At 44.5% G+C, this 11733-nt stretch overlaps 1 long non-coding RNA gene across 1 annotated transcript; it reads left to right on the forward strand.

The window, feature by feature from the left end:
* Positions 1-230: 230 nt before the first annotated feature.
* Positions 231-10312, forward strand: LOC135315211 (uncharacterized). Its single transcript, XR_010374668.1, has 4 exons — positions 231-414; positions 2190-2349; positions 4850-4978; positions 5134-10312. It is a non-coding gene; the product is annotated as an uncharacterized LOC135315211 (long non-coding RNA).
* Positions 10313-11733: the final 1421 nt, after the last annotated feature.

Genomic DNA, 11733 nt, shown 5'->3' on the forward strand with positions numbered 1-11733 from the left:
TAGTGCTTGTATCTCTGCAGTTCTTGCTGTCACCAAGCCAAAATGCAGAAAACGTCCCTAAGGAATGACTGTTTATTTGAACCAATTCTTGGGTTGGTTTGTTTTTCTTTAAAACAGATGCTTATTGGGAGGAATGATTGGCCTCAGCATGTAACTGACCTTTGATTAATTAATAACCGCTGTCTGGAACCTGACACTATAAACAGGAAGCAGAATGCCAAACAGTTTAATCCATCTGTGCTAACTTTTGCTCGAGAGTTTGGCTGCTCTTACTAGAGGGTTGTGCCTTTTCCTGGGACACACAGAGGGGATAGATGGAGCCTAGTATAAAAAGGCTAGTTCCCATGGCGTGATCCAGAGTGCCACCAAAAGAGGGAACACAGGAGACGTGTTGTACCTCAGTCCTTAATCTCAGTAGGTTTCTCCAAACCAGCTCTACCAGTGACAAGCTTATTAATGGACTTATTTTCTGCTAAATCTTCTTTTTTTCCCCCTAGACTCATCCTCTGTATTACCAGTTTCTGAGGAAAGTAAATACTTCTAGTTTTGTTTCTTTCCTTTCTCATGCTAACACCTCTTGTGATCAATGAAAGCTTCTGGTAGTGGGATACAGGTTATTTATGCACTGTTTAATTTGCTGTTACTGGAGATCATTTGGAACGTTTTAGTGAACTAATTTTAGAAAATGGAGGCTTACTATAATGGAAACACTTCATAAATATCAATTTTCACTAAAAAAAAAATGGATCAGGAATTGCTTCTCACCTGCAGAATGTGACTTTGTAAAAAATCTGTGGAGAGCTGCTTACCCAGGACATGTTGCCAGCCTGTACACATCTGGGACATCAAGGTTGAAGCCCTTCCCAACTGGTATTAATTGAGGTCTTCATTTTTTTTCGTATACCATGTATGAACAACTCTGTTCTTTTGAAAGGAAAATTAGAGCAAAGTGTTCCCAACTCTCTCCAACACAGATGCTTCAATCCCACCAGTGGAACCTTTGGTGGACATGGATGTCCAGAATGAGTTTGGTGCTTGTTTGGTGTTGGAGCATGTTGGTTCACCCAGCTGTGATCAATTTTCTTTAAAAAAAAAACAACAACAAATCCCCAAAATAACACCAACCAAAAAAACCCCACCAAAACCAAAATATCTTCACTAACAGTGAGGAAATAATTCCAGAGAAATGCGGATTTCTAGTGGTGGATCCATTCTTTGTGCTGGAGCCTGCAACAAGTACAGAATCGCTGGCAGACCCATGTGGGAAGCCCAGGATGGATGGAAGTGGCCAATCAAACCTGGTGTCCTGGGCTTGGCTGGCCAGCCTGCAGTATGAGGGTCAATGGTTCCGTGGAGGCTTTCTAATTGATGAAAATGCATCCTGACAGCTGCACACTGCAACTTCAGGTGGGCAATGTCCTCTCACTCCAGAGCATTGAGGGCTTCTTGGCCTCCAGACAGGACAATTTCTAAGCCGTCTTGTCAGTTCTGGCAACTACAGATGGGCTTACTCTTTCCTGCATGTCTACATACATCCAGAGCTGCCCTCCAGCAGCCTAAACCTTCCTGTATAGCTTTCTGTGCTGCTAGCAATGGTGGCAGTAGAGATGGATATGGGCTTTGATGTATACCTGGTAATTTCTGTATGCATGCAGTCCTGGGAGAGCTTGTCCTCTGCCCCCAAAACTGCCGATGCCTGTATTATGTCTCTCGCCCCCCATTATGTACTTACTGGCCTCAATTAGACTGAGGTACGGCATGCTTCTGTTGAACCTTCATCTGTGTTGTATATAGACACCCATGATGGTGGCATAGGTCTCAGATGTTTCGTTGAACTAGTTATAGAGCCCAGATCTGTAACTTCAATGTAAGCTACATCCATACTGGGGTCTGGTTCCTGAGAAGCGAGTGACTGACCTGCCTCTTGACTTTCTGTGTTAACTAACTGTAGCAGCAGCAACCCTTTGGAGGTACAAGTCAAAGTCCTCTGTCAGCACAGCACAAAAAGCACTGATAACCTCAACTGGGATTCCCTAAAGTGTCCCTGTGCTGTAAGGTTTTAAGTCTTGAAGCATAAGTGTTGCTTGGCAGCAAATGTTACAAGTGAACTTTGGACTCTTCCTGTTGTCTGAACCATGGGATTTTTTTTAGACTGAAAAATGTATTTGTTTTCCTTCTTCCTTGCCCAGTGCTCAGACAGAACAGTTCCGGGGAAGAACTACTTGTTGCCATATGTGAAGCATGACAGCCCCACGCTTGTGAAAGCTGTGCACACACACTGTGGCTTTGGTGGGTTTCCTTTCAGAAATGACCTGGCACTCCTGGAGCTGCAGATTCCCATTGACCCAGGTACTGTTTGGAGCCCATTATATTCAGCTGTGCTGGGGTTAATGACTATGGTAAGACATGGGGCACAGTGTTTAGTATGTGTGTGGGGAGGCGGGTGGGAGGGCATTTGTGTCTCTTACACACTAAGGGATGCGAAGAGTAAAATGAACAGTGAGCCTTTGGGGAGGCTTGCTTCCTATTTGGTTAAAATACAGCAAGAGGGCTACGAATGTTTCTGCTGTTGTCAACAGGCTTTGAATCAGGCTCCTCCAAGCAGACTTGCCTGTGACTTTAAGGTATTAAGTGTAGGTTAGACATGATCTATAGAATAGCAAAGATCACCTATTTTACCTGTCTTCCCAACCTGTCACAGATGTACTGTGACCATTAAAGTTAATGAGCCAAAAATAAGCATGCATATCCCAAGGGAGCTGTTCTTTTTTTTTTTTTTCTCCATAAAGATTGGTATGCACAGCACTAATATGATATGCACCTCTGTGCTGGTTGCAAAGTAATGCCTGAGATAGCAGCAGCTGAAATTTAAAGAAAAAGCTTTTAAGTTGCCTGTACCCTTTGTCTAAACCACAGAATATTCTTGTTAGAGGAGTATTTTGCTGCAGTATACAATTTAGATTTTATGCAATAAAGTGCAAAGCTTGGATAACGGTAAGCAAAGTTGCTCCTTCCAGTTTATTATGCGCAACTTGGGGTAGGACTTGCTGGAATGAAAGGGGAAGAACTGAAGACAAATGTTACGCCATAGGAAAATGTGATCTAAATAGAGCCGGTGCATAAGAACAGAGCATGTGAATAAGGAGGCTATATAAGCACATGGATCTCACCATGTCCTGTTAATAGTATCCACAAAGAACATGCCACAGTCTTTCCAAGAACTGCCTAACTACATGCACTGAGGATGGGAGGCTTCTGCACTCAAGGAATGAGGTCCTGGGGCAAACTGGCCTGAGGAAAGTGCCTTCCCTCAACCCTCTGGATCCATGCCTCTTCGGAGGGTCTCCTCTCATCTTCTTAGAAATAGCCTTCAAAAGATGTTCAGTTTGACTGTGCCATGGCCCCAGACAGTGGTATGAGGAGAGAGCTAGATATGACTCATTAAAACAGCACTCTCAGGCATCCAGTGAGCACAGCAAGAGAACATACACATTATTAAAGTGCTGTCTCCTCTGTTTTTTAGTCTGGTTATGGGATATTTGGGAGGAGGGGGAAATGAAGCAGTGAGTTGAGAGGCAAGAAAAGCAGGGGGCTGACAGAAGTAAGAGCAGGGAAGCTGTACCTGATGTCGATGGGAATTTGCTTTCCAACGCAGGTGGTTCTGTGGCAACAACTTCCCCACCAGGCAGCAGAGAGGAAGGAAGGACTGCCGCAAGATGCCTAACAGCGGGATGGGGAGGTGTGAGCTGGCAGTCAGTACAGGTTACTCTGACATGAAAGAGCACCTATGACCTATCAAGCACAGTGACAGCTCAGACTGAGGGCAGCATGAAGAGACCTCCTCCTTTCCCCCCAAAGTTGCCTGCAGTGTGTGAAATGCTTTCCAGGTAGCAGCCAGGCTGCCTCTTCTGGTGGAAAGCTGCCACATCTGGAAAGGCAAAGCCAAGGCGGAGGCTAAGTGAAGTGGAACAAACTCAAGGGAGATGAGATCACTCTCATGGTGTTTCAATGCCTGGGACCTCTGGCCTGTGTCATGCCCACTGCCCAGTAGCATGGTCAGATACTTCTTGGTGCCTGGCTCCTTGGGACAGCTTAGTGGCTGAGGAGGAGTAAATTCTCCCCCTCATCTTCAAATCAAAGAGGGCTGTACCACCTCCTCATTCAAAATAGCCATGGACCTCTCTGCCAGGAGACGTGGGGTACGTGTGCCTCAGTGCAGCTGGTGCAGAGCTTGTCTGTGTCCCATCTGACCGGCCCTTAGCCAAAGTCTAGCACAGATAGCAACAAGGAAGCATACTACTAGCTGGCTGGAGGTTAATGTGGTAAAGCTGGTGTGATGATGACTGATTTGGAGATGCTGCCAGAAGGTTTGTGAGTGCTTATCTGTGCCCTGAAAGAGGCTTTTGTCCCCTGGTGGTGTGCTGGCTTTGCTCTCTCTTAGGAGCTTGCCCCAACCCTTCTGGTCTTTTGGTGACTCCTCTGAGAGACAAGGGAGGGGTATGAGGATTATAGGACTTAATATATCATGCACACTTCCCACTGGTGACTGCCACCCTATTACTGCTCCTGGCTGATGGGCTTGGTTCCCCCTGCCAGCTTCAGAGGGCCCCGCTCTAAGCTCCACTGACTGCAAAAGCCAAGGTGGCTTCATACAACTGTCTGGAGAGAGACTCCTTCTCCTAAAGCATATGAAATACTGTTTTGTGTAATATTGGATAACATACATGCAAAGAAAAGTAATGCCCAGGCTGGGGTCTGCCCCCTAAAGTGTGTTGAGTGGCTACCGGGAGCACTTACAGGGTTGTGACTCCTACCTCTGCAGCCTCCCTGACTCTGTTGCATTTCACAGAGGAAGAACTGGCTGGCAGGCTCTAACAAGCATCTCTCCTCCTCTCCCACAAGGACTGTGCGAACTACTGGGGACAAAATTGAAGAGACCAACATCTGTGGGAGAGCCGCAGGGGCAGCTTTTTGCATGGTATGTAGCCAATGGCGTGGGAATGCTGCGCTGCACATAGCCAGGACTCAAAGCTGTGCCTTCCCCTGGCTTCCTGGATGTGAATACTTTTGACACTGCTGACAGGTGATAACTCATCGCTTTCTCCTTCTCTCCCTCTTTTCCTTCTTTCACAGAGACTCTAGGTGGCCGTTGATCTGTGTGATTGACAGGCATTAAAAGCTGGTTGGTATTGCAAGCTGGGGAAGTGACAAGTGCCATCCAGAGTCACCAAGATTCTACACCAGGGTTCTGCCTACAGATGCTGGATTTCATCAGTCACAAACCAAAAGTTAGATTAACATGAATGGGAGCTTTTTCAGGTTTTTGTGTATTTTTCCTCAACAAAGAGCTTGTGCTGTGTACTGGGTAAGTGTTCGTCATTCAGGTCACCTTCTTGCAAACCTATCCTCTTTGGAAGCTCAAACTTGAGCACTTAGTTTCAGAAATCCCCTTCCTACTGCAGCAAAGCTTGTGGTGCTAGAGTGCCGATATAAATTCAGTTCCTGAAAGGTGCCTAGAAAACACTATCCTTCCGTGTTTAGGTGCATGTTGAGTGTCAAGTCCTTTACACAGCTGGTACTCATCTGTCAAAATAAAATCAGTACACCCTGTTCATCTTAGATAACCTGATTTACCAGAGGGAAGTAGCTGCTGCAGCAGCATGGATAGCTAAGATGGACTGCTCTAGCTGCAGTGTTACTTTGCTGAAAAGGAAGTGATCTGGAATTTGGTGTGATGGCTCATCCATTGTAACTATCATTCAGGTTTCACAGAGGTTTATCTATGCCAAGCTCTTACCTTTGTCTCTCATATTAGGCCATACTGACATGATTTCAGTTGCCAGAAGTTTGGGGTTTGGTTTTTTTGATTGTTTGTTTGTTTGAAAGGGAAGGGTTTAAATATAATTTCTTGGGGGAGGGAAAAGTGGTGTCTGACTTATCTAAAGCTTCTTATGAGCCAGTAGTTAAAAACTAGACTTGGAAGTGAAGTGTATTTGTGAAGAAGGAATCATAGAACACCAGGTTGGAAAGGACCTCAAGGATCATCTGGTCCAACTTTTCTTGGCAAAAGTACACTCCAGACAAGATGGTCCAGCACCTTGTCCAGCCGAATCTTAAAAATGTCCAGTGTTGGGGAATCCATTGTTTCTCTGGGGAGATTATTCCAATGGCTGATTGTTCTCATTGTGAAAAATTTTCCTCTTGTGTGCAATCAGAATCTCCCCAGGAGTAACTTGTACCTGTTGCCCCTTGTCTTCTCCATGTGACTCCTTGTAAAAAGGGACCCTACATCTTCTTTGTAGCCACCCTTTAAATAGTGGAACGTGGTGATAAGGTGTCACCTAAGCCTTCTTTTCTCAAGGCTGAACAAACCCAGTTCTTTTAGCCTTTCCTCATATGGCAGGCTTCCCAGTCCTTTGATCATCTTTGTTGCCCTTCTGTGGGCCCTCTCCAGCCTGTCCACGTCTTTTTTTGTATAGCAGGGACCAAAACTGAACACAGTATTCCAGGTGTGGCCTGGAAGGATTTTAATGCCCCAGCCCTATCAGCATGTATCAGTGAATTACAAGCCAGGAAACCTCTGCCTCCATCCATCTTCTCTGGTTTTAGCACTATTGTGCACGACATATGGATCTCTTCTTTAAACAGAGGATAGCAGGCTGTTTTCCGCCTCTGTGCTGTATATAGCAGTCCACTTAAACACGGAAATAAACACAGGAATGTTTGTGTGATGAGACACCTTCATGGCTGTTGTCTAGCTAAGTGAACCTGGCAACCAAAATGGCTGAAGAACTACAGCCTACCCTTACACCAGGTCATTCAGGTACAATAGTTTAATAAATGAAAGGTTACACACATGATCTTTCGACTTACCAAATACTAGTCTCTCTGTTTCTTAAAAGAAACCTTTCTTTCTCCTATGCCCGTCCCATGCTGCTTTTGGAAAGTAATCCTCATATTCTAGCACAATTCAGAAAACATCAGTCAATCTTTACAAAAATAATAGTTCCCCTGAACTAGTGGAGCTGTAAATTGCAGTATTTTGTCAGGCTGCTGTTGCTGATGATTGACTTGTGTTATAACTAACTTTAAAAAACTGCTCTGCCATCGTGACAGCAAATGTGTTGTGAGTTTTGGCTCAGAGATGTGATTTCCCCAGTGTGTCTTCAGCTGTGCAAATAAAGCAGCTTAGGGTTTGTAATTCAGTGCTATATCACAGACCAGGGCAGCTTCCTATCATGAAAATGTGCGTGGCGTTAGGTGAGTAACTCACTGAAACCTGCAAAGACATGGGGGTAGGACAGGTCACCATGCTTGCTCTTGGTGGCAGGGAGTCAGGGAGAAGGAAACCTGTTCCCAGGACTCCTGACATGCCAGTAACCACTTCTTATGTCTGGAAAGAGGACCTGCTGCCCAATGAAGTGACAGTCTCATCCCAAGCATGGTTCCTGCTCATGCCTCAGGAGATTGGCAGAGCTGCAGGATGAAACCAGCTCTGGGGTGTGCTTATGGTGACAACAGAAACCCCTGGCCTGCCACAGGGAATTTTATACCTTAAATTCCACGGGGAGAAGAGTGTTGGAGAGTTTCTGGTAAAGCTGAAGAGAAGCAATTAATATTCATCTGAATGTTTTTTAATTTATTGACCTAGAAACAGGCAGTCAGGTCCCAAGAGGCATAACTACTGACCTGGTAAGGAAAGAGTCACCACATAAAATAATTTGGGCTTCAAGTGCAGAGCTAGAATTTAAATGAATATGTAGGGTGTATGCTGTTTATTTCATCCCTCAAGATCTGCTGCGCTGCACAGTCTCCTTTGGACCATTTGTTTGGTGCAGAGACATTTGGTAAGAGAAGAGAGAGCCCCAGTCCAGGGTGAGGTGCAGCACTTTGTACAGAGAAGTTTTCCCTCTGTACCTTTTTACGAGCAAGTCTGGCTCTTATATTATAAATGTACTCACTGGGGGAAAGGGAACAGCAGAACCAAGAATTACTTGCACCTTTTGGAGGAAGAGGCACTGAGGTACTGAAGGAGGCATAGATGGTGGGGGAAAGTAGAGTTGCATAATTAGAGCATGACAAGTTATTCCCAAAAGCGTGAACCCTAATGAGCTCTTGCCTCTAGTTCCAGACTTGCTTGAAAGAAAAGCAGATCATAGATTAATCTACATAGCATTGCTTTTTGGGGGAATAGCTCTGCTCTCCAGGACAGCAGCTTTACCCCACTGCAAAGCTCATTGCTGATTCCACCCTTCAGTAATACCTCATGTATAAATCCCACAGCACTGATGTTTTTCTGCTTAAAGAGGACAAGTGTATACCACACCAGTTATAAATCTTCTATACAATTTGACTATATTGTCAACATAGGAATTCAAAATCAGTAGGAAGTTCTCCTGACCACCAACTCCCCCATCAGCCCAAGCTGCGGTTCAAGCTAACCTGGCTTTCTTGTTTCATGGGCTCTGGGATTTGTGTACTAAGGTCTGGAGGGAGAAGGAGGACTCCTGCCTGGCACTAGCCAGATGTGCTTGAATGCTGTGTGTGAGTTTTTTATGGCACAGGAAATGGGACTATGAAAACCCAAATAGGCTTCTCATTAAAATTTCTCAAGTAGCCGGGAACACAGCACATCCTGATGCTTCTAGAAATGTCCTTCCATTAGCAGTTACTGCATGAAGCTGATTGTCCCATCAAAGAGGCATGTTCTGCTTAATTGCAATGGAGATGTGATCCTGGTTCACTGTTGTCACTTCATGGCTTTTTTTTTTCTCTTTGCTTGAAAGTAGTTTAGGAAGAAACCACAAGCTGCTGATTGTACAAGAAATTTTTTCTTTTTTTAAATTTAGCAAGTGCTGGTTTAAGATGAGTGGTGAGATGTTTTGTTTGCTTTTTTAAGAAAAAAAATACAAACAAAAAAATTTTGATTACTCTTTTCCCAGAAAAGCTCATGCTTAATGTTGGGGCTCAGATTTCTTCCTTTCAGTGTTCTAAGTAGCCTGTCATATTTGTTTATGGGCTGAAAGGCCTCCAAGAAGAATCTGTAACATTTGACATAACTAAAACTTATAAACTAAAGAGCAGATCAGTATATCCTCGAAGCAAAATAGCCTGAACTGGCTGGAAGCTGTGTTTTAGCATCTCTTTCCTTGCAATAGTGAGTTCTTTGTGTGTGTGTTTTCTTTCAATACAGAATGAATGCACCCACACACAAATAAGGATCAGTTGCTATTTTTCTTCTCAAGATACATACAGGATATTTTTCTGCTTGCTGTATGCTCTGCTCTCCCTTTGTTCCGTGGCACCTTTTAAGTAATTGCTGCTTTTCTGATTAAAGTACATGAGTACAAGCTGAAAGTTTGGCACAAGACAGCCAATGCTTTTTAATTGCCTTTAGCTCAACTCTAGCGGTGGCACTTCTCTTTGAATGCAACTGACTTGCAAGAAAGGCTGGGAGAGAAATGAAGCACTTTTTATTTATGCTTTTTCTCTGGCAAAATTGCTCTGTGAATTTTTATCACCTAATGGTTTCTCTGACACCTTTTAAAACTGTTTAGCTCTTCACCAGGAGACTATTTTATGTGAGACTTGAGCCAGTAAACCATATCTGTGATCTGGGAAGTGCTATCCTTCCTTTGCAGAGCAATTCATTTTGAAATTAGCTGGGCATGCCTTCTCAAGAAGAACTCACAGTTGCTTGGCTGCTAGTTCTGAATGGATCTATTAAATGTGTTATTTCTGTAAAAAAAAAAAAAAGCAAAGATCTATTGCTGGCTAACAGGTCCTGAAATTCATGCATATCAAGGGTAGCATAAATAGCTTCAGTGTGTGATTTTTGAGAGACTAGTGGTCTCTGCCTTAGTAAATACGAACTTCTATCCAGTCTATTGAAAAAGGTGGTTATATAAGGTGGAAATCCGCTGGGGCTTCAGCAGAGCTGGGAGGAACTGGTGTCTCTTCTGTTCAACTGGCAGCACTTAGTGATATGGTGGTTAACTGGCTTCTCCTGTACTAAGCTCTGTCCAGCCTTGTCCTTCTCCCATGTGGTTCCAAAGCATGGTCTGAAGCCCCAGGTCCTTTCTCTCCCTTGTCTGAGACACCTCATAGAAATGCTATTACCCTATATCACCCCCACTGATGTACCAGGGAGGCGTGGTCTATGGCAGTTTAGATGGGACATTGCTGCTGCCTCTGACCAGCAAGGCGCAGCTGTGCTAGATTTAAGCACTTTCAATTTCCTTCTGGAAATTAGCGTGTTGTGGGTAGGTGTCTGCTCGCTATGGCAAATAGTAATGGCAGGCTCCTAGCAAGTGATGTGCTGCTTTCCACTGGTTTCAGATAAATTTTTCCAGCATGAACCCTAAACTATATTTAACTTGCATTTGTATATGAGATTTAGTACTTAGAGGGGGACAGGAGACCTCGGACACCACAAGGTACAATGAATAATCCGAAAGAAGAGACGCGAGGAATGTGTGCCGTAGGCAGAGAATGGGGGCTCGTATGTGTAGGCATGACAGCAGGGGCACACCATGCCCTAAAATTATGACAGTCTCCATGTTTAGACTTGCAAGCAAGAGAACAGGTTGCAGAAGGGGAGGGCACAGAAGTTTTATTTGGGAGTGAGAGCTCTTCAGTCCTAGCAGTAAGTTGGAGAGTAGAACTAGGTCCTGATGGCTTGCAGCTGGTCGCCAGTGAAGACAGTTGATGATAGGTGTCCCTGGGTCCCTAAACACTGCTATTTCCTCCCTTTCTTGCCCTGACCATGGAGAGGAATCCGAGTTAATGGCAACTGCAGATTGTGTTCAAACTGGGTTTCATCATATTTTCATGATACAGAGCTACCCTAAATGCTAATGTCCTCACTCAGCCCCAATCCTTACAGAGAACTATATTTCTGCTGTCCTGTGTCCCAGGACATATTACCCATCATACATGAAGGTACCACCAACAGACACCGCTTTCTTAGGAGCTGGAAGTGCTCAGGAAACTGGTGCCAGGGCCTTTCCTTTGTTGTTGGTCTACTGTTGGCACTGCACTAGTCAGAAAAGGAGCTAACACTGCTGCGAGCACAGCACTGCTTGGGATATCTGGTAATGAAACCAGTTGGGAGGGAGCTATTCTAACTTTCTGATCAGGAAATGAAAACACTTCAATGGGGGCAATTCAAGTTTAATTCCTTAGCAATTGTCCCTCTTGTCTCCTAGCAGTTTCTCAGGAAATACAATTCCTGTGAAAAGCCAGAGGAGCACCTTACTCTACCACTCCCTTTTCTAGCTCATCTGGAATTCAGTACATTTTTTCCATCAAAGTAGAAGCACTAAATTTAGCAAAAACATATGCTGTAGCCTACCCCTCCCTTGTAGCTCCCTGGGAGATCTGCTCACAGGTGCCCTGGCTGGAAATAGCGACATGGTTCTGCACCAGTTAGGAGTCCAGGGACTGCTGGGTACCTTGTTCAGCTATTGGAGCTTTTCAGAGTAGTGGGGCAGAGGAAAGGGTGCTCCCACCTGGCTGTCAAGAGGCAAAGCAGAGCTGACTTTTTAAAAGATGCAAAAACCTCAATTATGACAAATATTTCTCCAAGTAGAAAAGCATGATTTAGTTGCTTGAGGGTTTTTCTTGTCTGCCTCTGTTTTTATTAAGCTCATTTTTCTTTATTCCTGACCTGTGACAGCTGAAACAGTTTTCTTGCAAGAGAGAAGAGGAGTGTGTGCATGCACATGGCAAAGA

This window comes from Phalacrocorax carbo, chromosome 1 (genome assembly GCF_963921805.1).
Source record: "Phalacrocorax carbo chromosome 1, bPhaCar2.1, whole genome shotgun sequence".
Taxonomy (NCBI): domain Eukaryota; kingdom Metazoa; phylum Chordata; class Aves; order Suliformes; family Phalacrocoracidae; genus Phalacrocorax; species Phalacrocorax carbo.